The sequence below is a fragment of the Dasypus novemcinctus genome, chromosome 6 (genome assembly GCF_030445035.2).
Source record: "Dasypus novemcinctus isolate mDasNov1 chromosome 6, mDasNov1.1.hap2, whole genome shotgun sequence".
In the NCBI taxonomy this organism is placed as follows: Eukaryota; Metazoa; Chordata; class Mammalia; order Cingulata; family Dasypodidae; genus Dasypus; species Dasypus novemcinctus.
In genome coordinates this window covers 52457013-52484038 of record NC_080678.1, presented here as the reverse complement: position 1 = coordinate 52484038, position 27026 = coordinate 52457013, and the positions used below count along the sequence as shown (strand labels likewise).

Sequence of the window (27026 nt, the reverse complement as noted above, 5' to 3'; positions counted from 1 at the left end):
ACCCAGTGAATGTACTGGGGGAGAGTGTAAATTACAATGTAAACTATAATCCATGTGGAGCAGCAGTGCTCCAAAATGTATTCACCAAATGCAATGAACGTGCCACAATGATGGAAGAGGTTGTTGATGTGGGAGGAGTAGGGGGGGGTGGAGCGTGATGTATATGGGAACCTCTTATATTTTTAATGTAAAATTTTTTGTGATCTATGTATCTTCAAAAACATCCCAAAAAAATAAATAAATGCTAAAAAAAAAAGAGCAGCACCAAGTTTCAAAGCAAACATTATATATTGCTAAATGGATCATTCATGAAAGATTCCACAAATAATGAAATAGAAACAAATTAAAATGTTGAGATAGCAATGTACTTCTATATAACATTAGTAAGAATGTTTTTAAACAGTCCTGGCAGGGTGGCAGTGAAACTAGACTATTTTTTTTTTATTATTTTTTAATTGATTTTGTAAAAATATTACATTAAAAAAATATATATGAGGACACCTTCAACCCCACCCCCCCCCACCCCACCACTCCCCCCCCCCCCCCAGCAACACTCATTCCCATCATCATGACACATCCATTGCACCCGGTAAGTACATCTCTGGGCACCTCTGCACCTCATGGTCAATGGTCCACATCATGGCCTATACTCTCCCCCATTCCATCCAGTGAGCCCTGTAAGGATTTACAATGTCCGGTGATTGCCCCTGAAGCACCATCCAGGGCAGCTCCAAGTCCCTAAGACGCCTCCACATCTTGTCTCTTCCTGCCATTCCCCATACCCATCAGCCACCATGTCCACTTTTCCCAATCCAATGCCACCTTTTCTCTGTGGACATTGGATTGGTTGTGTCCATTGCACCTCTATGTCAAGAGGAGGCTCAGATTCCTCATGGATACTGGATGCAATCCTCTCGCTTTCAGTTGTAGGCACTCTAGGCTCCATGTTGTGGTGGTTGTTCTTCTTCAATTCCAACTTAGCTGAGTGAGGTGAGTCCAATAAATCAGATTTTAGGTGCTGGAGTCTGTTGAGGCTCAGGGCCTGGCTATCACATTGTCAGTCCAGAGATTCAGATCCCCTAAATATATCTTAAACCCCGACACCAACTACAACTCCAGCACAGTAGCATGAAAGTCTTAAGAAGAGAGATCCCATCTGAGTCCAGATTCATCACGCATAAACACCAGCTCCAAAGAAGGGCCATCTGACATGGCAGTTAACCCCATCTGCCATGACCATAGCACCCATGGGCCTCTTTAGCCCTCAAAGGAACCAATACCTGGGGGTTGTATCTACTTTATCTGTCTCTTAGACTCTGCTCAGTTGTGCATAAGGGCAATCCTTCTGACAGCCTCCAGACTCTTTTTTAGAGACTCGTAGCCATATAAACTCATTTCTCCTTTCCATTTCCCCCTTACATTAGGTCAAACAGCATTTTAAAGTCATGTTATTTTATGTAGACAGGGATATTCTGCTGATCCACATTGAACCTTCCATTCAAGGTTGAGGGACGAAACGGGGTCCCTGTTATGGGACGAGCGGGGTCCCTGTTGCAGGACGAGTGGGGTCCCGTTGTGGGATGAGAGGGGTCCCTGGCGTGGGGAAGAAAGCCTCGTACAGCCGCTGAGGCTTCCCTCGGGGGCTCCGAAGGCGTGGAGGGCGCATGACACAGGAAGGAGTCGCGGAGACAGGCTGATGGCATGAGTCTGGTTTATTGCAGAAGGGGATGCAGATTTATAGGATTGGGGAGTGGTGTGGCGGGTTCTGATTGGCTAGGGCAAATGCTGTTTCCATATAAGGCAATGTTCTGGCATTGGGCTAGTGATTGGCCAGTAGAGTATGTGCTAACTCTTGGTAGGCTGACACTGTTACTAAGCTGACAGGTGGTTGTAAGCTGTTGCTGGGCAAACAGCGTACTAAGAGATTAGGTTTAAGGGAGGGGGGAGGGGAAGTGAGAGCTGGGCTAGGCGGGAGATAGGAAGGGGGAGGGTGGTGCCGGCTAGCCGTTAGCAGCAAAGGCCTAGTCAGGCGTGGTCACCTTGTCTAGGCCCAGTGGGCAGAGGCGGTGTCACCTCTTGCCGCACTGTTTGCCACTGAGGCAAGCCGGGTGCCCCTCCTCCCACACAAGGTCATTCTCCAGTTGCATCATCAGTTGGTAGTTGATAGTGATCCCTCGGTGCCAGGGAGGCTCATCCCCGGGTGTCATGTCCCATGCTGGGGGGAAGGCATTGCATTTACATGCTGAGTTTGACTTCGAGACTGGCCACATTTGAGTAACATGAAGGCTGTCAGGAGGAAATTCCCACGCACAATGCTGCTCTAGGCCTTGTTCTTATTTCAGGCATATCAGCTCACAAGCATAGTCATTAGCATCAGGGGCTCACTGTTGGACCCTCGTTCCTTCCCGGTCCTTGTCGCTGCACCTGGGAGACTGTTGCTGCTCCCCTAGGGACCACGACAGAGCACTACAGGCCAGGAACACAGTACACCCCCAGCTGTAGTTTTTAATTGTTGCCACTATGAGTATATCCAAACATTACCATGCACCCTGTACATATGTCCTGTATAGCTCCCTGTCAGCCATATATCACCTGTCAATAGTATCCTATACCAGTATTCCTCCGTTGCCATTGTTGAACCACTCTGTGATGCACAACTTCCTGAAAATTGAAGCCCAATATAATGTCAGGATCCCTTACTAGCAAAATGGCATATAGCGATGGGTTTAGAGGTTAGATATAGAATACGTGTTGACTTGGAAAAAAATCTACATCCTATCTTTTTCTTTTTTTTTTCCCCCCTAATTATTGAACTTCTCTTAACAAGAGCCCTAGACCACAGCAATTCATATATATAATATACAGCACTCCCACACATCCACCACAAAACCTTTTCCCTTCCACAGTGATACTCTTACACCCTATTCACATCATATTTACTTAAAGTGATGTACAGAGTCTGAGACAATAGTTTTCAAACAAGGTGACATCTGTGCTTACATTGTGGTGCTTACTTTAGGATACACAGTTTTCTAATTTTTTAGTTATCCTATGTTTTACATTATGGTTTACATTATCAGTCTGTTGTCTCCTATATGTTATGGTGTAATATTACATGTTTTATATCCATCCTTGTGTACTCTCACGAAACTCCTCTCTTACCCCACATTTACCTTGGTTCCACACATTTAATATCCATTTTCCCATCCACCTTGGTGCCCACAGTGACAGCCAACCTCCGTTTCCCGAGAAGCCACATCCAGAGATAGTTGGAATAGTGTTCAGGGCCTAACTTGCTCAACTGCCCCAATGCCCTGGGAGCCACCCTTTCTCTCGAGAGATACATTTCCCTCTATTTGATGGCATTAGTTCTCCCCAGGATGTGGGTCCACCCCCACTCTCACTACTTGGGTCTCTACCCAATGGTGCCACCCACTCTGGCAAAATGAGCATTCAGACATTCCTCAGGAGCCCATCCCGCATCGGACCATCCCCTCCGAGCATTCTAAACAGGTAACCCTCTTAATTATATTTTGATACGATTTTCTCGGCATTTTACTCTCCACCAACACCTGACACTCTCCTATGTTCGTATGCTACCCCTCCCTCCCCCCACTTTTGGGCAATATTACCCATCCGCCCATCCCCAGCCACCCTCAAACCTGCAAAGCCCCTCCCAAAGGCAACCCCTTGCCCCCATTTTATCTCTTCTTTGTGTTCATACTTACCACCAGCTCGTCATAAATTCCACCCCTGCAGAAGTCAGCTCACATCCTTCCTCCACCCCCCGATTTACTGTAAGCCTATCGTTCAGCCTCTTGCTCTCTGAGGCAGCTTGCTTATTTCATCATTGAGGTCATGTAGTATTTGTCCTTCAATGCCTGGGTTGCTTCACTCAACATAAGGTTCTCAAGATTCATCCATGTTATCACGTGTGTTTGTAGTGTATTTGTTCTTACAGCCGAGTAGTATTCCATTTATACTATTTTTAATGCCTAGAAAAAAGACACTGGTTAATTTTTTAATATATTTTTAGGAACTTATAAATGATGTCTATAATTTGATCCAGTAATTGGATTTCTCACAATGCATCCTAGCAGAATAAACCAAAAGAAATAAAGCACAAGTTCATAAATATTAATTCACTTGAATATTCATATACATATATGTATATGTGGATTTATTTTCTTCTCACCTATCCCTGGGACACTGTGACATAGTGGAAGTAACAGACTTGGGAGCTGAGAAACCCTGTTTTATCCAGAACAAAAGGGCCCTCAGCATGAGGGAGATGCAGTGGATATAACCCACTGCACATCAGAAGGTATTTCTATTAAGCATCACAGGTCATCCACAAAGAAAATAATAAATCCCGGGGTAGAAAATCAGTGAAAACTGTGCACTAATTGCTTGATTGTGTGAAGGCAAGAAAGTGATGAAGAGATGAGGGCATGGGAAACAGCCCTCCCTCCAGTCTGCCAGTTCTCTCACTGCTCCCAGCAGGGACAAGAACCAAGGTAAAATACAGCTCTTGCACATCCCAAAACCCATCAAGGATTTAAGGATTTGCTGGCAAAAGAAGTTTCTCTGTGGGTGGGTTAAGCCCACTATATTCACACCTTCTAGTGCTCGATTCTTAAACGTTTTGTTCCACAGACCCCTTTGCCAGTCAGGTGAAATGAACTCTGTTGTAATTTATTCACTGTATACATTCATAAGTGAAGGAAATGCTAAATTTCAGTTAGGGGTCAGAAAATTAAAGGCAATAAGTCGATTGATTTTTTCAGTTCAAGCACATGGACCCCTAGTTAAGAATGCCTGTTCTGGTGAATTGGTTTAATTAAATATTTTCTCATCTTGCTAAGACAAGCTGATTGAAATGATAATCAGTTATTATTGAGTGCTTATGTGCTGTTGGTAATGGGGCTGAAAATGCTGTGAGATTGGTCCTATTCCCATTAACAGGATGGGGAATTGTGGTTAAGAGATGTCAAGCAATTAGCCTAAGGAAGAATTACAGCTAGTAAGAGGGGAGTTGGGATTTGAACCCAAGTATGTCCTATGCCAGGGTCTGTGCTTTTAACTACTTTGCTATAGGAAAGAAGGTTTAACAAGAGAGAAGTCATCCTAGAACATACAGAGGGACCCCAGGGAATGATGGGCCAACAGAGGAAAGCTATTTTAGAGGGATGTACATCAAGGACTTGGAAGAAAATTATCTCTTGTAGGTGGAGGAGATAGAGAATGGAGCCAAGGACACCAACCTCAACCCTGCCCGCCTGACTCTGCCCACCCAGGCAGTTCCTCTGAGGACCAGCCTACTGCATGCACCCCAGCTCCACAAGGCCTAGCTTTGTCTGAGCAACAAACTGACAGGCTGCCCCCCTCAGATATGCTCTAGGAAGAATGGCAGCTGACAGCAAGGCCTGGAAGGATCACCTCTTGGTCCAGAGATGGCAAGGGACCTTATCCAGGTCAAGTAAGTCATTAGCACAAAGCTGATAAAGAGAAGCATCATGATAGTGACCACCTGACTAGGCCCAAATGTGGGTGAAGGTGAAGAGGGCATTATGCAAGCTTCAAAACTGAATCTGCTGTAGCCACAAGCCACAGGAGGAGGTTGATGGGGTGAGTGGGGAAGTTCCTCCTGCCTCCCAAGCTCCTGCCCTTCTCCACTGCAACACTTGTCTCAACAAGCCTTCACAATGGTCTGAAAAGGTTGCAAAAACTACATTGTGCTCCAGGGAAGAACGAAAAGGAAAAGTAAGCTGTAGGTCAAGAGTAGGGGGAAAAAGATGGCTGTTGGCATGAGCCAGGCCTTGGCTTTTACTAGTTGTTAAACTTTGTAGGAGTTATTCAACCTCACTGAAATACAGGTGTTCTTTCCTAAAGAGGGATGATAGAGTGCCTGATAATTATCAAAGATTTAAAACAAAAATAGTCATTGATGATCATAATATATATATTAAAATAGTATGAACAGTATAAAGAAAGGTAAAATGAAGTGACATTCTTCAGCTCAGAAAATAACAGTATGGTCTTATTCAGAGTAACAGTAAGAGCATACCAAGTGTTGACTATGTGTTAGGCTCCCTGTAAGGACTTTCATGCATTATCTCCATAAGCCACATGACAAGCTTCTGAGTTGGCACAGTACGCTGAATCCTGGACTCCCAAAGATGTCCACTTCCAAATCCCAGGAATTAGTTACATGGTAAAAGGGACGTTGTGGATATTGTTGACTAAAGGATCCTGACAAGAGAGCATCCTGGGATCTCCAGAAGGACTCATTGTAATCACAAGGGTCCTTATGAGATAGAGGCAAGAGGATCAAAGTCAAAAAAATGAGCTGCGACAATGGAACCAGGGCTTGGAATGATGACCTACAAGCCAGGGAAGGTGTGCAGTCTCTACAAGCAGGAAAAGACCGGGGAACAGGGTCTCCTCTAGAGCCTTGAATTAGGGCATGTGACCACCAAATGTTAGGTGATAAATCTGTGTTTAAAGCCACTAAGTTTCCGGTATTTTCCCCAGCAGTGCTAGGAAAACTAATACAACTGGAGACCAGTTTTTACCCATATTTTGCAGATAAGGACTCTGAGGAACAGAGGGGATAAATAAGCTGTCCACGATCAAGAAACCTGCAACAGTGGAACCTAGATTCTGATGCAGGCGGCATGACTCTTGGACCTGGTTTTAACTACGCACTGCATGGCCTCCCCAAAGAAGAGAGAGGCTGGGGAGTGTCTTCAGGGGGTGTAAGATCCCCACAAGTCCCTCTCAGCCTCCTTGCCTCGATCTACCCTCAGGGTTCTTAAATCCTGACATCCCCTGTGTGGGCATGAGGGGACAAAGCCCTTTATGAAACTGTGTGCTGTATCTTGGGTGTACAAGCATTTTTTTCAGAGTCTACCCAGTATCTCCTATCCTGGCTACTCACCAGACCCACCTGGGCAGCTTGTTAAGTACTCAGCTTCCTGAGCCCATGTCCAGAGGCTCATAGATGAGGTTCAAATCTGTAGTTTCAAAATAGTTCCCCAGGGGATTCTGATGCAGCCGAGGTCTTTATCTTGCCTGGAAGCACAGCTTCCTGCCCAGCCTGACAGCCCAGGTTCACGTGCTCTCAGATAGCATAGGAAAAGGCTTGCACCTTGCTAATTTAGGAGGAACCTTACAACTGACAGCCTTCTAGAACAGCTTGGAAGATATGCTGTAAATTACTTAAGGGGCCCCTTAACCCCTTCAATGGCAGGATCTAAACAAAATGGCAACAAGGACGTTACTTATGGTTCACACATGTTCCTATTACTTTGTATTGAGAAATGCAGTGATTTGTCCCACAGCACACCTCTCTGCAATGGTGTGTGAGTCTGAACAGTTCAGGAAGACTTTATATCTATCAAAGCAGACACTCAGCTCTGCCTGTACCCATGACCCGACCCGTGGGTCAATGGAACCAAGACCTGAGGGAGTGGGAATGAAAAGGGACAAGAGACATAAAGAATGGAGACAAGACAGGATTCTGATCAAGTCTCATTTATTGAGGGTCAATCAGGGGTATTTATAGCCAGGAATGAATGAGGTTTCACGCCACAGATCTGATTGGTTCATGTCAAGAAGTCTTTTCACGGACGATTCAAAACAACCATCTGCAGATGCACAAGGCGGGAAAGACTTTTGCGCTCTTTAGGGAGTATCCAATCGGAGCCCGGAGGAGTGGTGTGAGAATGGAAAGTTAATTACTACAGCGAGGGTGGGGAAACAGAAACTTAACTGGGTTAGTATCTAAAAATAGCGCTTAGCAACAAGATGGCCAGATATAATACCAGTGCCAGAGGCAGCTTCCCACAGGCCCCCCTTTTCTTTAATATTTTTAGCAGAAAAGGAAGACTGACAAGACGGCCCATTCTGGGGGGACTGTGCCTGTCTTAGGTCAGGGCTGGCAAACAGACGATCGCATTAGACCTTACCCGTCATTGAGAATCGTGGCAGCGAAAGGCCATGTCTCTGTCTTAGGTGGTTATCGAGAATGCCTTGCCCAGCTGCCCGTCATTGACTAACCAGTCCAGCGCCTCAGAAGATACTGATGAGATATTCATGGTCTGGGATCAGGCCTATCGGCTGGATCCATTTGCAAGTAGTGGTTAGACCCCTCGTTGTAGTCAGCCATGTCCAGTCTATGATAATGGACCTGGATGGGCTGCATTTTTATGGCATCCAGTTGTTGCTTTACAAAGGCCATAATCTTGTTAAAGAGAATAGGTCCTAGTGACAGAAGCATTAGTAAGCCAAGCAGAGGTCCCAAGAAAGGGAGTAGATAGGGCAATAGTCCATTCATCCCACTCCACAGGGGGTTGTCAGCCAGCTCCTTTCTTCTTTTCTCCAGGTCTTCTTGAAGCTCCTTAACTTTATCTTGAACAATGCCAGACTTGTTGGCATAAAAGCAGCACTGTTCTTTATGAAGAAAGTAAGTAGAAGGGATCTGTCCAGCATGGTCCAGTCACTCGGAGTGCCGGCATATAACAGAAGGGCTCCAACGATGGTGACGAAGCTGCATAGAAGGATTCCAGGGGGGCTGCACAGCTGCATTGGCTTTAGCATTGGTTACTCTCCTGCAAGAAAACAGTATTCATCTCAGGGAGAGTCCTCTACCCTGGATAGATTGTTATTATCCATTTGTTTAACCAATCGTTCCGGCAGCCACGTGGCTGCATCTAGTTCTTTTGAATAGACGCAAACTGATCCTCTGCCCCATATTAGGACGGGATCGGGTCCATGCCAAGTATTATCCATAGGATCTTTCCACAGAACTGTGGCATGGTTAGTGCTGGGGTTAGAGTGCCAGAAGCGCTCAGCTGCAGAGCGTCCCTTTTGGTCTAAGCTTAAAAAATTTAAAATGAAAAGAGAGTGGGATAATAGATTTTTGGGTGGTCCTCTGACAGGATACCACTCCCCCTTTTTTATTTTTTCAATAGTATTTTTTAGAGACAGATGCGCTCTTTCGACTATACCTTGCCCTTGGGGGTTATATGGAATGCCCGTAATGTGTCTGATGGCAAAAGGAAGCAAATGCATGGCCAGTATATCCGGGACCATTGTCCATTTTTATTTGTTGTGGAGTTCCCAGTAGTGCCATGGTTGCCAATACATGCGCTATGACATTCTTTCCTGCTTCTCCCGTTTGTGGGATAGCAAATATAAGTCCGCTAAAGTATCAACTGTAATGTGCACATATTTCAGATTACCAAATTCAGGAATATAAGTTACGTCCATTTGACTGAGGGCATTAGGTATTAGACCACGGGGGTTTACTCCTAAATGAGGCGTGGGCAAAAAGGTTACACAGGAGGGACATCTTTAACAACTTGGTGGGCTTGTTCTCGGGTAATTTTGAACATGAGCCTTAAAGTATGTGCATTAATATGATGTAGGTGATGGGCTTTAATTGCCTTGTTAACGTTTTCTTGATTACCTGAATTGGGTGAATCTTGGTCAACATAGCACATTAGCTGTGTGGCCTGATCAGCTAAATGATTCCCTTGGGTGAGGGGACCCGGAAGATTGGAATGAGCTCTGAGGTGACCAATAAAAAAGGGGTGATTCCTTGTATGAATAAGAGATTGCAGTTGAGTGAACAAAATAGCCGCCTCTGAGACGTTTTTTATTTGAGCGGCCATTTCAAGTAAAGGGACTGACTGAGCTATATAAGTGCTATCCGTGAGGAGGTTAAAAGAGGCACTTTGGAATGCAGAGAACACAGTTATGATAGCTTGTAGTTCTGTAAGCTGTGCAGATTTTGAATGAGTTTGAAACCGGACAGTTTTGTCATTAAAGACGTAAGCAGCCATTTCCAAGGAGGACCCATCAGTGAATACTGATAGGGCTCCAGTGATGGGTTGAAGAGAGGTGGTCAAGGGAAAATGAAGTCATGTGTACTAAAAAATTGTAGGAGCTTATCAATAGGGTAATGGTTGTCTACTTGTCCGGCATAAGATGCACAAGCAATAGGCCAGCTGTCAGTTGTCTGCAACAGCCAGCTGATTTGTTCCTTAGTATATGGTTGAATAATGGTATCGGGTTCCTTACCAAAATAATGTTTGCCTTGTTCTCTCCCCAGGCAGACAATACCTGCGACAGCTTGGTAGTAAGGATAAATTACCTTAGCGGGTGACGTGGGTAAATGCACCCACATTATTGGGGCAGTCTGCCAAAATACCACAGTAGGAGTAAGAAAAGTTTTACATATGACAAACAGTAAAGGCTGGCTGTAGTCAATAGTAGTGACAAACTGAGACTGTATGGCTTGTTCTACTGTTTTAAGGGCTTGGCTTCCCTCCAGAGACAGATTTTGTGGAGAGTTGGGATTAGAATCTCCCTGCAAGATGTCAAATAAAGGTTTCAAATCTCCTGTGGTTAATTTTATATAGGGGCGAAGCCAATTTATGTCTCCCAGGAGCTTTTGAAAATCATTTAATGTTTTTCGCTTATCCATCCTGAGGTTTGTTTTTTGAATAGTTATTTTATTCCCCATCATCTGGAATCCTAAATAAGTATACAGATCTTGTAGCTGCACCTTATCAGGGGCAATTTGAAGTCCATGTGCTTTCAAAGTTACCTCCATATCATGGTAGCACTTCAGGATGTCCTGCCCATTTTTATCAGCCATCAAAATGACATCTATATAATGTATGATATAAAGATTTTTCCATTTAGTCCTAACATTTCGTATGGCTATGTCTACAAATTTTTGGCATAAGGTGTGGCTATTGGCCATGCCCTGAGGTAAAACTCTCCACTGGAATCTTTTCATAGGCTCCTTAAAATTGATAGAGGGAAGGCTAAATGTGAAGCACTTTTGATCAGCCGGGTGTAATGGGATAGTAAAGAAGCAATCTTTTAGATCTATGATAATTTTATAATGTCCAAGGGGGATGGCTACAGGGGTTGGAAGACCAGGCTGCAAAGCTCCCATAGGTATCATTGTTTTGTTCACTGCTCTTAAGTCCTGCAATAATTGCCATTTCCCAGATTTCTTTTTAATGACAAAAATAGGAGTGTTCCAGGGAGAGTCACTCTCTGTGATATGTCCTGCCACTAGCTGTTCCTGTACTAACCGTTGGGCAGCCTGTAGCTTGTCTGAGGATAAAGGCCATTGATCGCCCCATACAGGTTCATCTGAAAGCCAGGTAATTTGGTCTGCATGGGGTACAGGAAGATCAATGACCCCTAGGCTAAATTTTCCAGGCTGCTTTTGCTATTTTGTCCCTTTATAGATAGGGGTTGAGCAATGACTGATTCGGATTTTCATAAATCTTTTCCTGGTTTAAACCCTTGCGAGAGCATTTGAGCTGTGACTATGTCGTTGGGACTACACATGAGAAGCCCTATTTGAGAAAGCAAATCCCTTCCCCAAAGGTTAATGGGGAGCCCTGGTATTATACAGGGTTGTATAGTTCCTTGATTCCCTTCTTTATCCTTCCAGGTTAGTAGTTTTGAGCTTTTTTTGGAATTTTGACTCTGACCTATGCCCCTTAAATTAGTTAAGGTAGGAGAGAGAGGCCAATTGGGCGGCCAATCTTCTCTTTTCAGGATAGTAACATCTGCTCCGGTGTCCACTAATCCACTAAACTGTCTCCTGTCAAGCCACAGGGTCATCATGGGTTTATTGACTGAAATAGCCTGTGCCCAGTATGCATCGGAGGAACCGAATACTCCTGAGCCGTGCTTAGAGCTCTTCACCTGATTGTCGGTGTTAATTAATGGGAGCAGTATTAGTTGAGCAATCCTTTCTCCTGAGGGAATGGTGGAAACATTTTGTGGGGAGGATGCCATAATTTTTATTTCTCCAGTATAATCATTATCGATAACGCCAGGAGAAATTTGAAGCCCATTAATAATGGAGCTACTTCATCCAATTAGTAGACCAGAAGTATTATGTGGCAGGGGACCATACACGCCCGTTGGTAAGGCTTGTACCCCCATCTGGGGTGTTAATACTGTGTGGGTGGTGGCACGGAGGTCCAGTCCTGCGCTCCCTGGGGTGGCTCTACAGAGGTCTGAAATGGATTTCTCTTGGCGGGAACAAAGTTGATTGCCCCATAAACTTGTTTGGGTTTGGGGGCCTGGGGCTGGCTCGGATTCCCGTTTCCCTGGAGGGAAGGTAAAGGCTGGCCTTGAGCGTCCGTTTTTGACTTACATTTGTTAGCCCAATGCTTTCCCCGTTGGCATCTAGGACATAACCTAGGGGTAGTGCCCTTTCCTTTTGTAACCGTTTGGCCCTTGCAGTTCCTGGCAAAGTGGCCTTCTTCCCCACAGGTGAAGCATTTCCCCTTATTCTGTTGGGCTAGGTATTGTTTAAGTGTAAACCCTTGTAGGGCAGCCGCCATGGCTAAACCTTGTTGATATGCAGCTTCTATGTCTGAACATAATCTAATGTAGTCAGACAAATCTGTCTTTTTTCTCTATGGATGGATTGCAGCTTGGCAAGCGGTGTTTGCATGTTCATATGCTATTTGTTTTACAAATTCAGTGCCTGTCTCTGCATTTCCAAATATCCTCCCCAGGGCGGTTATGAGCTGATGTACGAAGTCTGCAAAAGGCTCATCCGGTCCTTGTTTTATGCTAGTGAGGGAGGAACTAAGATCTCCTTTGGTGGGTAATCTTCTCCAGGCTCTAGTGCCTGTAGCTTGCATTTGAGCAAATAAGCCTGTATCATATTGCATTTGGGTTTCATTGGAGGCATAGTTTCCTTCTCCTATTAGCATATCTAGGTTCCACCCATTGCCCGCTTGCCCATTGTGCCTGGCAGTATCTTTGCAAAGCTCAACATACTCTGATTTCCATAACAAATAATCCCCTCCAGACAAAGTAGCGTGGGCAACAGTGTGCCAATCAATGGGGGTGAGCCAATTTTCAGCAATGAATTCTACAATAGCTAGGGTGTAGGGAGCGGTAGCTCCATATTAGGCAACTGCGGTTTTAATTTCCTTGATAATTTTAAATTCAAAGCCATTATGGTGCCTCCAGGTTTGATCCTGGTCATCCTTAGTTTCAGTTACAGAAAAAACCTCAGGTTCACTTAAGGTAGTTAAAGGATTAGAAGCCTGGGGGTTCCTTAACGCCGCTCCTTGTGCAGGTGGCTTGGCACGGGATTCTGCAGTTTTACTTTCATTTTCAGTTTTTCCCATTTTCAACCTTTCTAACTGAGATATGAATTCCTGATGTTCTTCTTCTAATCGAATCTGTTCTTTTAGTTTCTCTATTTTTTTCTAATAACTCCTTCCTTGGGTCAACTACCAGCATAACTATAGGTGGGGCTGTGGAATAGGGAACGAATGGCAGAGGTTGAGACTTTACTGTCTCCTCCTCAGATTCACCTGATTCTATATTAGAAGATTCATCATCAGTTTCCACTTTTAATTTTCTGAGGTCAGGGTACGGGTTCCTACTAGATATGGCTTTAGTTTTTCCTTTATTTTTATCCTCCTTACAGGATCTTTTGTTTGCATGGGTTAATGGCTGCTTTGACCTGGTGGTAGGCTTCCTGTTTTCCTCGCTATCTAGTGAGATCAAGTCCTCCTCCAGACCGGACACTCCGGATGCATCAGGCGGGTTGGACTTTGGGCAGTCTGCTGATTTCTTAGGGTTGGTGGCTAGAGCCTCCAGCCCCTGCCCTTCTTGCAAAATTTCCTCACCCTTCTTAATAACATTTGCCACCACCGTGTCCCTATGGCGAATACTTAAATTATCATTAATGAGATTCCAATATGAGAATGTGGTTACTGTGATTCTTTCAGGGCCGGAAGTTTTGTAAAAGTCCTGTAAAGCATCCCCTACTCTTTTTCATCTTCTCTCATCAATAGTTCCTTCTTGAGGAAACCATGGACATACTTCCTTCAAAAACTCAAAAAACCTCAATAACTGTTTTACTTTCACCTTTACTCCTCATGTCTTTAATGCCTCTTGGAGACCCTCTACAAATGTCTCATGCTGGCTCATTTCTTGCCCCATGATCGCCGATCACTTACCGAGGCTTCAACCGAGAGGCAGGTTCCCTTGCGGTGTCCTCTGATTCTCGCGTCCTGGCCGGTTCCTCGATGGCCGTTCCTCACTTCATCCATCGAACTCTGGTCACTGTTTGGGCACCACTTGACCTGACCCACGGGTCAATGGAACCAAGACCTGAGGGAGGGAGTGGGAATGAAAAGGGACAAGACACACAAAGAATGGAGACAAGACAGGATTCTGATCAAGTCTCATTTATTGAGGGTCAATCGGGTATTTATAGCCAGGAATGAATGAGGTTTCGCGCCACAGATCTGATTGGTCCACATCACGAAGTCTTTTCATGGATGATTCAAAACAACCATCTGCGGATGCGCAAGGTGGGAAAGACTTTCACGCTCTTTAGGGAGTGTCCAATTGGAGACCAGGGGAGTGGCGTGAGAATGGAAACTTAATTACTACAGTGAGGGTGGGGAAACGGAAACTTAACTGGGTTAGTATCTAAAAATAGCACTTAGCAACAAGATGGCCAGATACAATACTAGTGCCAGAGGCAGCTTCCCACATACCTGAAGTTCAAGGACCGGTTCAACTATCCCTAAGACAGGCTAAGAAAGAGGCTACTGAATTCATTTTTACAGGCTAATTCTAATTTTGAAGTCCTGGCCCCCAAAACCAGCTAAAAACACTAAACAAGTAACTGTGGTAAGAAGCCTCAGACATGAGCTCAGGGACCTAAGGGACTGCTCAGCCTGCCCCACCTACTCAAGATGAAATTCTGACAACTGGTGAATTGTCCTTATTACTAGTATTTACCCTAAACATCACCAATTTTGTGCAGGCACTGTATTTTATATGGATTATCTTAGAAGGAAGATGGTAAAATCAACTGGATATGAGGATGAGGCTACTCAGGCCTGGAGACAGTAAGTAGCCTGCCCTGGAGCCCTGTGCTAGGAGTGAGCCAGAGTTGAAATGCCAGCCTCTTCTTTTCAAAGCCCTTGCTTTAACCACTGGAGTAAATGAGAAGGAAAAGCTTATCTCTAAATCTCTATTTTTTTTTTAAGATGTAGTTTCATTTATTTCTCTCCCCTTCCTCCCCCTTTCCACCTGCCCTGTGGTCTGCTCTCTATGCCCATTCACTGTGTGTTCTTCTGTGTCTGCTTCTATTCTTGTCAGAGGCCCCAGGAATCTGCATCTCTTTTTGTTGCATCATCTTGCTGCATCACCTCTCCGTGTGCCTAAGCAATCCTGGGCAGGCTGAACTTTCTTTTGCACTGGGTGGCTCTCCTTACAGGGCACATTCCTTGTGGGTGGGGCTTCCCTATGTGGGGGACACCCCTGCACAGCAGGGCACTGCTTGCACACATCAGCACTGAGCATGCGCCAGCTCACCGCATGGTCAGGAGGTCCTGGGTTTGGACCATGGACCTCCCATGAGGTAGGCGGATGCTCTATTCTTTGACCCAAGTCCATTTCCCATCTAGAAACTTAAGCAATAGCAGCCTGTCCACTAGGCTATGGTGTGGCTCTACCAGGGCAAAAAGCAAGAAAATTTGAGAGGCTAGGAACTTAGTCCATAGCCTGTGTGAATTTCATCTTCACTACCAACCAAGTTAGATAAGTTATTTAGCCCCTGGAAAGCTTGGTTTTCTCATCTATGAAATAAGGACAGTAAGATAATTATGTCAAGCTAAGAACTTATTTAACATCCACTGACTCCAGAGTCCAGCACTTTGCACTTACAAAGCAGCTTTCAGGAGTCTGCACTCTCTGCTGCTTCTTGCAGCCTCATCTTACACAGTCATCCTGCTGCAAAGGAACGGACCTCTGCAGGAGTGAAAACAATGACACCTGCACCACAGAGCAGGGAAGGAACCATCCCTTTTCGGAATGCTTTTCTCTCCACCACCAGCCAGAGTCAGCATGATCATTAAGTTCCATGGAGGCAGTGATCTGATCTGTCCTCTTTTCTGCTGTGCCCATAGCATTTAACTCAGAGTATGGCACATGGTGTGAAAGGAAGGAAGGAATAAATGATGACAGAAAAAAAAATTACATTACTTAATGTCCACTGCCTTCATTAGGTTTCTGAAGAGTGCCCTGATATGACTCATGGTTAGGCTTGCCACACACAGGGGCTACAGTTGCTAGGAAGGCTACAAAAATCTCCCAGTCTTCCTTCAAAAATTGCTATAGGGAGAATTTTTTGGGAGGCAAAAGTACACAAACAAGTCAACCCCAAAGCAGAAAAACAGAAGCATCTCAAGAGGCATTCATTAGATCAGAGGAAGGGGTTTTCTCTTCACTTGAGCAATCAGGGAGACCTGGAATTCAAGAGGAGTCTGGAAGGATGGAAAGAATTATTATTTTTAAAAAGACAAAGTCTTTCTGCTACCTTTCCAATCCACCACAATGGTGTACATGAACATCCTGGGTGATGTGAGAGAACTGCCAGATTATTATCATGCTGTGCTTCCAAATCATCAGCTGGTTTCTAAGTGTGATGATGAAGCACAGCTACACTGGCAAATTTGAAATCATTTATGATCGGTAGGCTGGGAAAATTGTTGTGAAACTCACAGGCAGGTTAAAAAAGTACAGAGTGATTAGTCCCAGGTTTGATGTGCAACTCAAAGATCTGGAAAAATGGCAGAATAATCTGCTCCCATCTGTCATTTTTTTTTCTTTGTACTGATGACAGCAACCGGTATCATGGACCAAAAAGGAAGCAAGGTGAAAACACACAAGAAAGAAAATACTGGGATTTTTTTTTCCCCAGGATGTAATACATACACACAAATAAAATGTCTCAGCTGGGGGAAAAAATGATAGGACCAAGAATGGTAGGCATCGTTCCAGTGGTGTGTGACCAGCTCCAGTCCAGCGGGGAGTTTAGCAAAGAAGAAATAATTCATTTGGATTTGAGAGTTCCAGGGAACCATTTTTTTTTTATATTTATTAATATAACAGATCCAACTTCAATTACACTATTTATAATTTTGCTCTGGCACCAATTAAAACCTATGCAACTAATAAATAATGTTTCTTAGATAATGAGTAAACATGATTGACAAAGGTTTTCAAGCACTCCTCAAAAAACCTTGAGAGGGAAGCGGACTTGGCCCAGTAGTTAGGGCATCCATCTATCATATGGGAGGTCCGTGATTCAAACCCCAGGCCTCCTTGACCAGTGTGGAGCTGGCCCATGCACAGTGCTGAAGTGCACAAGGAGTGCCCTGCAAGGCAGGGGTGTCCCCGCGTAGGGGAGCCCCACGCACAAGGAGTACACCCCGTAAGGAGAGCTTCCCAACATGAAAGAAAGTGCAGCCTGCTTAAGAATGTCGCCGCCCACACGGAGAGCTGAAACAAGATGATGCAACAAAAAGAAACACAGATTCCCATGCCACTGACAACAACAGAAGCAGACAAAGAAGACGACCCAGCAAATAGACACAGAAAACAGACAACTGGGATTGAAGGGGAGCAAGGGGAGAGAGAAATAAAAAAATAAATCTTAAAAAAAAAAAACCTTGAGAGAGAGAGATTCTTACCTCTACAGAGTAGGTCACCATAGACATTACAGCCTATTACATTACTCACTGTCATCATGAACATGGTGAACTTCAAAGTTCTACTACTACATAGAAAGAATGAATGGTACAGACAACAGATAGAGGGAAAGAATGTAAGAAAAGGTGGGTATATTCATTCATTAGGGCCCTGAAGATTGTTGAATGGCCGAATCACATAATTATAGTTGGGCTTTGAGAAGCTTAACAGGCACAAAGAAAACAAAGAAACAAACAGGAAGTCTGTCAGAGAGGAGAGTAGAGCTGCTAAGAGGACACAGAGCTGAGCCACGGACCAGCCCTCTGCTCATGAGAATTCTCTAATGATCTCCCAGTGAGGTTACAGATAATCAGAGAGGCCCACTGAGGCAGGACTGAAAGACCATCACTACTGCTGTCAAATCAAGTTCCATGCTGAATGAGGTACAGGTAAATGAATAATGCTTTAGTACAAATTCTAATTCTCTTGTAAATTGTACAGATGTATAGCATTATAATTGTGTGCGTTAAAAGCATTGTTTTTCTAAATTATAAGCAGACTGAATTTCTATATTCCTATTTGGAAATTTGTTTTTATTTCTTAATGTATGTGGAGCCTCACAAATGGAAATGGTTCAAGTCTCTTGGTTTCTGAAATTCTTTTTGGTGCCCTAGAACAAAAGCCTAAGCTAGGGTGCTGGGCAGGGAAAGCAAAGGGTGGGGTGAACTGAAGCATATAACACGGACAAATTAGAGAGGAACCTGACAGCTACTTAAAGATGGGAGTCAAGAAATATTCTGTAGTTTCCAGTCCAGGTCATTAGAGGGACGGCAGTGCTATTAATAGCCGGCCAAGTCAGGAGTGGCCTGGATGAGGAGATGAGTTCCATGAGTCCCAGAGTTTCAGATGCCACTCTAGGACTGAAGGACCTTCGGGATCCTTTTTGTCTCTTTGGTCTTAAAAGAGCCAAAGTAACACCACCACTCCCAAACAGGAGTGAAGGACAATTCAGATGGGAGCTGAAGGACAATTAAAACCCTCAATCTCGTGTACTGCCTGGAGTCAGGGAATTGCAAACCCTCAGAGAAGTACCTATCCAGGTCTAAGGAAAATCACTCATTCCTTCAGATTACTCAACCCTTTCTCACAGATTCCCTTTAAAACTTCCCTCTGAGTTGAGCTCACAGCAGGAGTTATATACATGTCACTGATCACCCAACTAGAGAGGCCTCTTCAGAACAGAGTAGGCATTTGGGGGCACTAATATATGAGCAGATTTAGCTTAGGCTACTCTCGGTTTATGCTCCCCATTCTGGAGACCAATGTGTCAACCTCGCTCTCCCCAAAACACACATACCCACCCAGAAAGAAAGAGAGAGGGGCAGGTGGAGGGAGGAAGGGAAGGGAAGGAAGGGAGGAAGGGAGGAGAGGGGAGAAAACCCATGATACCTGAGAGTGAAGATGACTAAAAAGGAACTTGGAGATTGTCCTGGCCAAGTAACTGTTTTTACAGTTGAAGAATCTGAGGTTCACAGAGGTGAAAGCATATAAGCAGTTGGGTGCAGACCAATATCTAGAACTGAGGTCTCCTAACTTTTCTTCCCACCATCTGGGAGCAAATCAAGAATTTTCTTTCTTAGTATTCCATGGCAAGGCACCTGCACATGTGGCACGAGCAATAAACACATCTGTAAGGCAGGTAGCACCATTTGCTTTAATTACTGTATGGAGAGAAAAGCCTGGAGGAGGATAGGAAAAGAGGAGCCACATTCCCTTAGCATTTTTTACTGAGGTCCTGGCCTCTCAACAATAACTCACATTACTGATTATAAACATCAATCAATGATTATAATAAAATATCATTAAAATTATCAATATATATTTTTCTAAATGTGGGATCAGAAATCAGTATACACCATGTACTAGGGTTAAAAAAAAAAGCAAAGGAAGGAAACAAAGATAATATGCTCACTCTGGCATAAAATATATGCTTGTGTGTGGGATTAGTTCTATCACCTCACCAAGGACATGATTAAATGATTTATTAAAGCTCATCTCTTTTTGCTTTAGAGCAAATAGAGCTCTGTGTTGGTTATCGCTGCACAAGCTATCTCTTTGTGCTTGAAGTTTGAAAACAGCCACCTCTTGCCCTTTCTGCTACTAGAAAGGATGTGAGTCTAGAGACAAGGTTTCTTGTTCCAAGACAAAACATCCTTGGGAAATTTATCTTTAACCACAGCCCTTGGCTAAATCAAAAAATACATGATATACAAGCAAGAGAAATAAACCATGAGTTTTGGTGTGTGAGACTTTCATTCCCACAGCAACTGGTGCCCAACGTAGGGCAGCTGATTTTCCCCCAGCTGAGGGGAATTTTTTGGGACACCCCCTGGGAACAGCCCAGTCGAACTACAGTCCCGACCGACATTCACTGCTGCCAGTGATCACAGCCGCCCTTGAGGTAAACTGCTCCCTGGATTCAGTCACAAGAACATGTCTGCATAGAGATTGGTCCAAACCATGCATCCTGCACAGACAGGACATCAGCTGCCCTGAGAGAGGTATGCTGACTGCAGACATTAGTATAACATGGGAAATACATTATCAAAGCAACCAGGAGATCTATCTCCACACTTCACAACAACTATTGAAAGCAGCTAATTGTAGAGTGAAAGAACAACAAATTACTACATTGCCTCAAACAGTACAGACCTTTTGTTCATACTTCCGCCACAAGAGAACCTTAAGCTTTGAATTGTGGGAACTCTAGATCTAGAATTATGAGTCAAATTGTAAAGTTTCTGTTTCTGTTAGTGTGTTATTGTTTTTGTATTTGTCTCTTTGTTCAATGTCAGAATATATTTTAATAACTCCAGATGGGAATATAAATAAATAAAAAATCCTAAAAGAGCTCTATTCAAATGCCCTAAAAATAAATAAAGCTTATATTAATAGATAAGTATAAATGCTAATAAGAGCTCTACAATGATAAAAACTGTAAGTCCTGATTAATGGAATTACAACAAGTTTCTTCATAAGAAATAGTTCTTGCCTCAATTGAAATGAATAGTTTATTTTTCTTCACAGGATAAAGTGAAGCATGTAAAACTTAAATGAATATTAAAACAGGTAAAAAGTTTGTGGGAATGCTAACTGAAATTTGATGTTTGTTCAAAAAGGTGTGTTTTGTCCTAAAATAAGAAGGCTAGTTTTCATACAATCAAAATGGAAATACGCAGGACAAAACATGAATGCATACGGCAAGCTGTAAAAAGTATTTTGGTAGCATTCAGGGAAAAAATGTGTTGTGTGAAGGTAAAATTTGTCTTAAGATAACGTAATTACAGTCCATGTGGTTATGAATAATTACAAGAAGTTTGTGGAAGCATTGTTTGAATTAAAGTGTTTAAATACCTAATTCAAAAAATCCATTATTAAACAAAAATTGAATTGATAATAACAAAAAGTAACTTCATAAAAAGAAAACTTATCAGCAGCCAACCTCCCCTGCCAATTCGCCTCTAAAAAACTATTTCTGATATTGCGTGATACTAGGTATTTGAAATAACATTGTATTTGCATATAACCAAATTGAATCATCATTTTAACATTTCTTTAGTGTTGATGGTAATTTTATGTTGTAAGAAGTTTGCTTAGAGACAGTTTCCAAAATCATTTTGTAACTTATATATGTAGGGTGTATAGAACATGTTTTTATTATTAAGGAAACAGAAAATAATTTTGTCCTAATATAAAATGACTAGTTATTAAAAAAAGAGTAAAATTTAGGAGAAAACCTGAATGAATACAGAAAGTACAGAAGGTGTGCGGAAAAGGAATTTTTGTGGATGAAGTTAAGTTTTGATGGATCTATCAAGTTTTAAAAGCTTTAGTATCAAATAGTCTACTAACACAAAGTTAAATTTTGTACTTTCCCAAAGTTTCTTAAAACATTAATCTGTTTTAGCAAAAGTTTACAAAGAGTTTTTTCTCTTGATTAATCAGTGTACAAAAGTCTCTTTTATCAAAATAGCTTCTTGTACTTTAACCATATCATGTCTTTGGCTGTTTTAAAAAAACAAGTCATCATGTTTAACAGAACATAATGTTCAAACATGCTTTCTCAAAGTCAGATCCTGAAAATACCTTTTATTTCAGACATTTGCAGAGGATTTGTTCTTTTCCCTTAAAAAAATTAAAGTAATTAAATAGTTAAGTTCATTTAATATAAGTTAAATGAACAATATTTAAAAGTATTATAAAATTAAAAGGATTCTTTAACCCTCTGTTGAAGTTGTATGAGTAAAAAGTTCATATGAATACTTAAAAAGTATATAAATGTCCTGAAAATTTAATAATGTTCCAATATAATATTAAAAATATATAATGCTGATAATCATAATTTTAATTATTAAAAATTATATATATCATAAAACCCTCTCTACTTAAAAATCAACACGTGAACACTTTAACACATACTCATCTGATTTACACTAAAAGCTGCCATAAGGCAGACACTTTAACTCATACTTGTCCAATTCACATTAAAAACTGCCTCAGGGTGACATATAACAGTAAGCTATCATAAATTATAATAACACCACTGCTGTGTGCAGCAACCCTAAATAGTCTTAAATTATTACAAATTTAATAGCCAATTATGTCACTATCACTTTACTTTAAAATTTCCTGATGCATTATCTGATATCTCCTTAGGCAAGTCCCGCCAGCCTGCATTCATATGTGAACAAGCCAACAGGAAATTTAAAAGCTCTTTCCCAAAGCTGTGTGTATAAATCAGTTATCTATCCTAGCCTAATAACAAAAACCTAACTGTATAAAAAACCTGTAGTTTTAACCCTATTTATTATATTAATATTATGTTAACAAATAATTTTATTTACAAAATCATCTCACTCCACCTTAAAATTATGCTTACAAAACAAAAAAGGGGGAATAGGGTGTTAGGTTTAACCAGTCCAAAGGATGTCATACAAATAGCCTTACATAGTTTAATTTTTTTAAATTGCAGTAAGGATGGATATACAGCAGCAGAATGACATTTTCAAATACCAATTGTAAAAATGTATCCTAAAGTGTTACACAAACCCATGGATGGACAAGTAATGGTAATTGGCATACTCCACTAAATTTATCCAACATGGGAAGGACGGTATGCATGTGTTCTCTCCCTAGGAGGACCTCTTTGGCTTCTAGCAAAGCATGTAAAACCATACCATGGCTGATGGAATCTGCAGCACACCCCAATACCAAGCCTGGAAGTGCTCAACTGCAATCAACCAACATTGCCCTGAGGACTACCCAAGGAGCTGAACTGATTACATGGGGAGTCTTAAATAATTGGGCAACCAAGCACAAGCTCTTATGGCACGAGTTGGGTGCCCTAAGATGTCTAAAAATAGTTTTGTAGCTTATTTCACAGTAGTCACTACTGCTTCTGCTAAGGTGGGAACATGGAAAATGTACATATTGCTCATCCTTATGTCTTTTAACCCCCACACTGTTAATCACAGCTTTTGGGCCCATATAACAGATCCACCGGTATTTGCCCTCACCTCCTGATGGGATCTTGAGCCCCCGTTATCCCTAAAGGATTCAACATGTATAGGAGAATACTGGGTTCCTCCAGGAGGGCCACTAATAAATGAAATTGACTGGAGGCATTCTAACATTTGTGTCACTCCTTTAAAATGGAATGGCACTCAACATAATTGGAACCAAATAAAAAAGCACCTTCAGAGTGCCTTCTCCATTCATATATCAGATCAAGTGGAAACTTCCCATCTCCAATTAAGTTGGCCATTATGAAACCTAAAAAATCAAACTCAACAAATCACACTAAAAATCTTAGCCAAACAGTTACAGTGGCAGAACCTTTTAACACGGTTTTCCAATGTAAATTTTAAATGGTGGGCCACAATAGGAAGATTAATTTGTCTCTGTCTTGTTATAGTTATAGGATACCAATGCTTCTTCCAACTATGGGAACATATCAAACAATGCTATGAATACCTGGCCGCTGTATATGCGGCTACTCAGGTAGAACAACCTGCTCAAAAAGAAAGGGGGGAGATGTGAGGATTAGTTCCAACACCTTGTCAAGGACATGGTTAAATGATTTATGAAAGCTCATCTGTTCTTGCTTTAGAGAAAAATAGCTCTGTCCTTGCTTATCTCTGCACAAGCTATCTCTTTGTGCTTGAAGTTTGAAAATGACTTCCTCTTGCCCTTTCTGCCACTAGATAGGATGTGAGTCTAGAGACAAGGTTTCTTGTTCTAAGACAAAACATCCTTGGGAAATTTTAATTTTAAACACGGCCCTTGGCCGAATCCAAAAATACATGATACATAAGCAAGAGAAATAAACCAGACAGGGCCCTCCCTGCATATGAATTTTGGTGTACAAGTCTTTCATTCCCACAGCACTTGTGTGTTTTAGTGAGAAGAAAAACTACAAGTCCTCAGTGCAAATTCACCACTTATTTGGTAACATGTTTGTAAGAAGGAATCTTAGAATATGTACGTATGAAAGAGTTAGAAATTAAATTTCAAGAAGCCATTGGTTGTCTTGTGAACTTAAGAATTATCAAAGCCCTATTACAGCTAGGATTTATTGGTGGGGGTAGGGGGAGAGGAAACAGGTAAATCAGATTAAGAAAAAAAAATAGAGAATGATACAAAGCTCACATTAACACGGAGCCTTTTAAATCTGCTTTGAATAATAATTAGGGAAGGAATTGAGGCAAAAGAAGGCCTTAGATGGCCCTTCTGATCATATAAAATTTTAAATGAAGAGATACTTAACTTACTCTCAAACTCAATTACCCTGGGAAAGTTTGTAGAAACAGAAAGTGTTAAAGAATAAGCTACTTCTGGGAAGGTGAATGAATAAGGATCAGATCCCAACGGTTTCAAATAAACTGACTAGAAATTCCTGAATCTGCATTGGAAATGGCAGTTTTGCTTGAGTTATAAAATGAGAAACACTCACACACACACACAAGAACTTTCATACATTACCAGCGAGAATAAATACCAGTACAATCTCATATGGAAATAATTTAACAATAACAATGAAAACCACTAATGTTTACCTCCTCTATCCCCAAAAAATGTCTCTTTCTGGAAATGCATATTATAATTTTGCACATATACAAGGTTATTTACTTCAGCAATTTCGGGAGCAGAAAACTGGAAATGGCCAAAATGTCCATTAATTGGACACTTGCTAAATAAACCTTGATATGGATGCCCGCAAAATACTACGTATCTGTAGAAATGAATGATGAAGCACTCTACATAGTGTACGGAAAGATCACCGATACATCGAGGAAAAAATCAGTGTGTATTACCTGACATCTTTCATATAAAGGAAGGTAGGGAAAATGAGAATCTATGTTTGTATTCATTTTCACATACAAGAAGAGATTTTGAAAGAATACACAAGAAATGGAGGAGATGGGGAATGAGATGGGAAAGAGTTCTTTTACCTTATTCTCCTTGATTTTTGAACTCGGCAAATGTATTACCCAAGCTATTTAATGCCAAAGGATTTCACTCAAGAAGATGCTTCCTGCTTCCCTATAACAAGGAAGGAGATTCTGGTCAAGACTCAAACAAATTTGCTTGGAAGCCTCAAGCAAATTATGAAACCAGATGACTCTTGTCCTTACTTCTTTAAAAGACCAAGTATTTTGTATGCCTTGCATGAATGTAACAAAAATATAACACTTTCAGTACATTAGTCTAAAAATAATCTCATTTTAAGTTAGTTCCTGCCATAAAAGCCAGCCAAATTCCAGCAGCACAATTACTTTTAAGAGCTTTTCTTTCTCTCCCAGGAAAACTCCTTACCTCTGTCAGAGGGGTTCTGCCTCCCATGAGGGATTTGGTGAAGGCAAAGAATAGATCCATCTTCTGTCTCAACTAGATGTTCCTCACTAGGGAATCCCCAGTAAGAGATCATTTCACTCTGTGGAGAAAAAGAACAATGGCAATGCTATGGATAGAATCAGATAAGGTCTCCCATAATAAAAGGCAAAGGAGAAGACAAAGGCCAATGATATTCTCCAGATTTCATTTTAAAAAATCAATTGTTTTTGAATTTTTATTGTACTGAAACTGTAGCCAACATCCTATCCCAGTGAGGAACCCCCTTAATGTCCTCCAACTACTTTCCCACTGGCTCTCTCAGCCCTTAAAAACCCTGCTGTCCTTCTGATGACATTAGGTTCTAGGATCCCATTCCTACAGTCACCTTTGAATAAAGTCGTCCTTGTCTACTCAACAATATTAAGCACAATTTTTTCTTTTACATTCATCAGGATCTTAGTGGAATAGGGATAACTCAATAATGCAGAAAACTTTATGTAAACAAGTAAGTGATCATAATCAATTGAAAGGTTTTAATTTTATCATTCTTACAAGGAGGAATAATAAAAGGAAGGTAGGGTGGAATGATTTATGAAATATTTGGATGCAAAAAGACTTAACTTTAAGATCCTGATGTCCAGTCAAACTCTCTTCACTCCGTATGAATTGCTCTCAAAGTCGCTAATCATGTTTTCAAGTTGTTTTCTTTAATAACAGTATTTTCCCATATTTTACACCAAAATGAGGCATGCCTAGATCTTACTGTTTAGTTAAAATTACTAACTTTGAGATGTTTTAAATAATCGTGGAACTATTTTTGCATATTTGTTCTAATAAAAATTTTTTTCAGATACCTAAGATTTTGAAACAGAACTGTGTTCCCTGGACATTCTTAATCACAACCCTACTCAATGTATTCTAAAACTAGCACTCAATATTAACATTCTTGCAAACCTTTGATCTTTTTAGTTGTTTTTTAAAACAAGTATAGTGTAACTTGAACAGGAAATTAATGAATGAAAATGATTTTTCCTTATGAAGAAGTATCTAGTCTTAACCATTAAATGAGGTTTGTGAATACATATTACCTGGTTAAAATAAAAATTTATCAAACTGAATCTAGGATTCAGAGATAGTAAAAAGCATACGAGATAGATGGAGATTAGAGTTGGTGGCAAAACTTAGGCCACACAATTGGATTTAAGGAAATAACGCTTGTCACAAAGGCATTTTAAAAGCAGGTAACTTTGAATATTTACCACATTCATATATGCTTCAGGATGCACAGTTGTCAGCTTCCCTCTGGGCTGCTGGCAATGCACAGTCCTGAGGATCAACGAGACCACCCACCCAAAGAACCACATTTTCATTCTGTATAAAACAGTCAGTGCATTATTAATTGCCAAAACTTTACTACATGATATTACAAGGGCAGATTTGTGCTCCCATAACAAGTTCTGAAAAGGCACCCTCAGGTACCCTAGGCAAATATGAAACACATTTCTATGGCCATATAATGAAGCCAAAAATACATATACACTGTACTAGGAACAACGCCACCTTTACCTCCACCATCC

At 41.7% G+C, this 27026-nt stretch overlaps 1 pseudogene; it reads right to left on the bottom strand.

Moving 5' to 3' along the window:
* Positions 1 to 26819, bottom strand: part of LOC101427961 (lysosomal acid lipase/cholesteryl ester hydrolase-like) — a 47502-nt pseudogene extending 20683 nt beyond the window's left edge.
* Between the last annotated feature and the right edge of the window lie 207 nt (positions 26820 to 27026).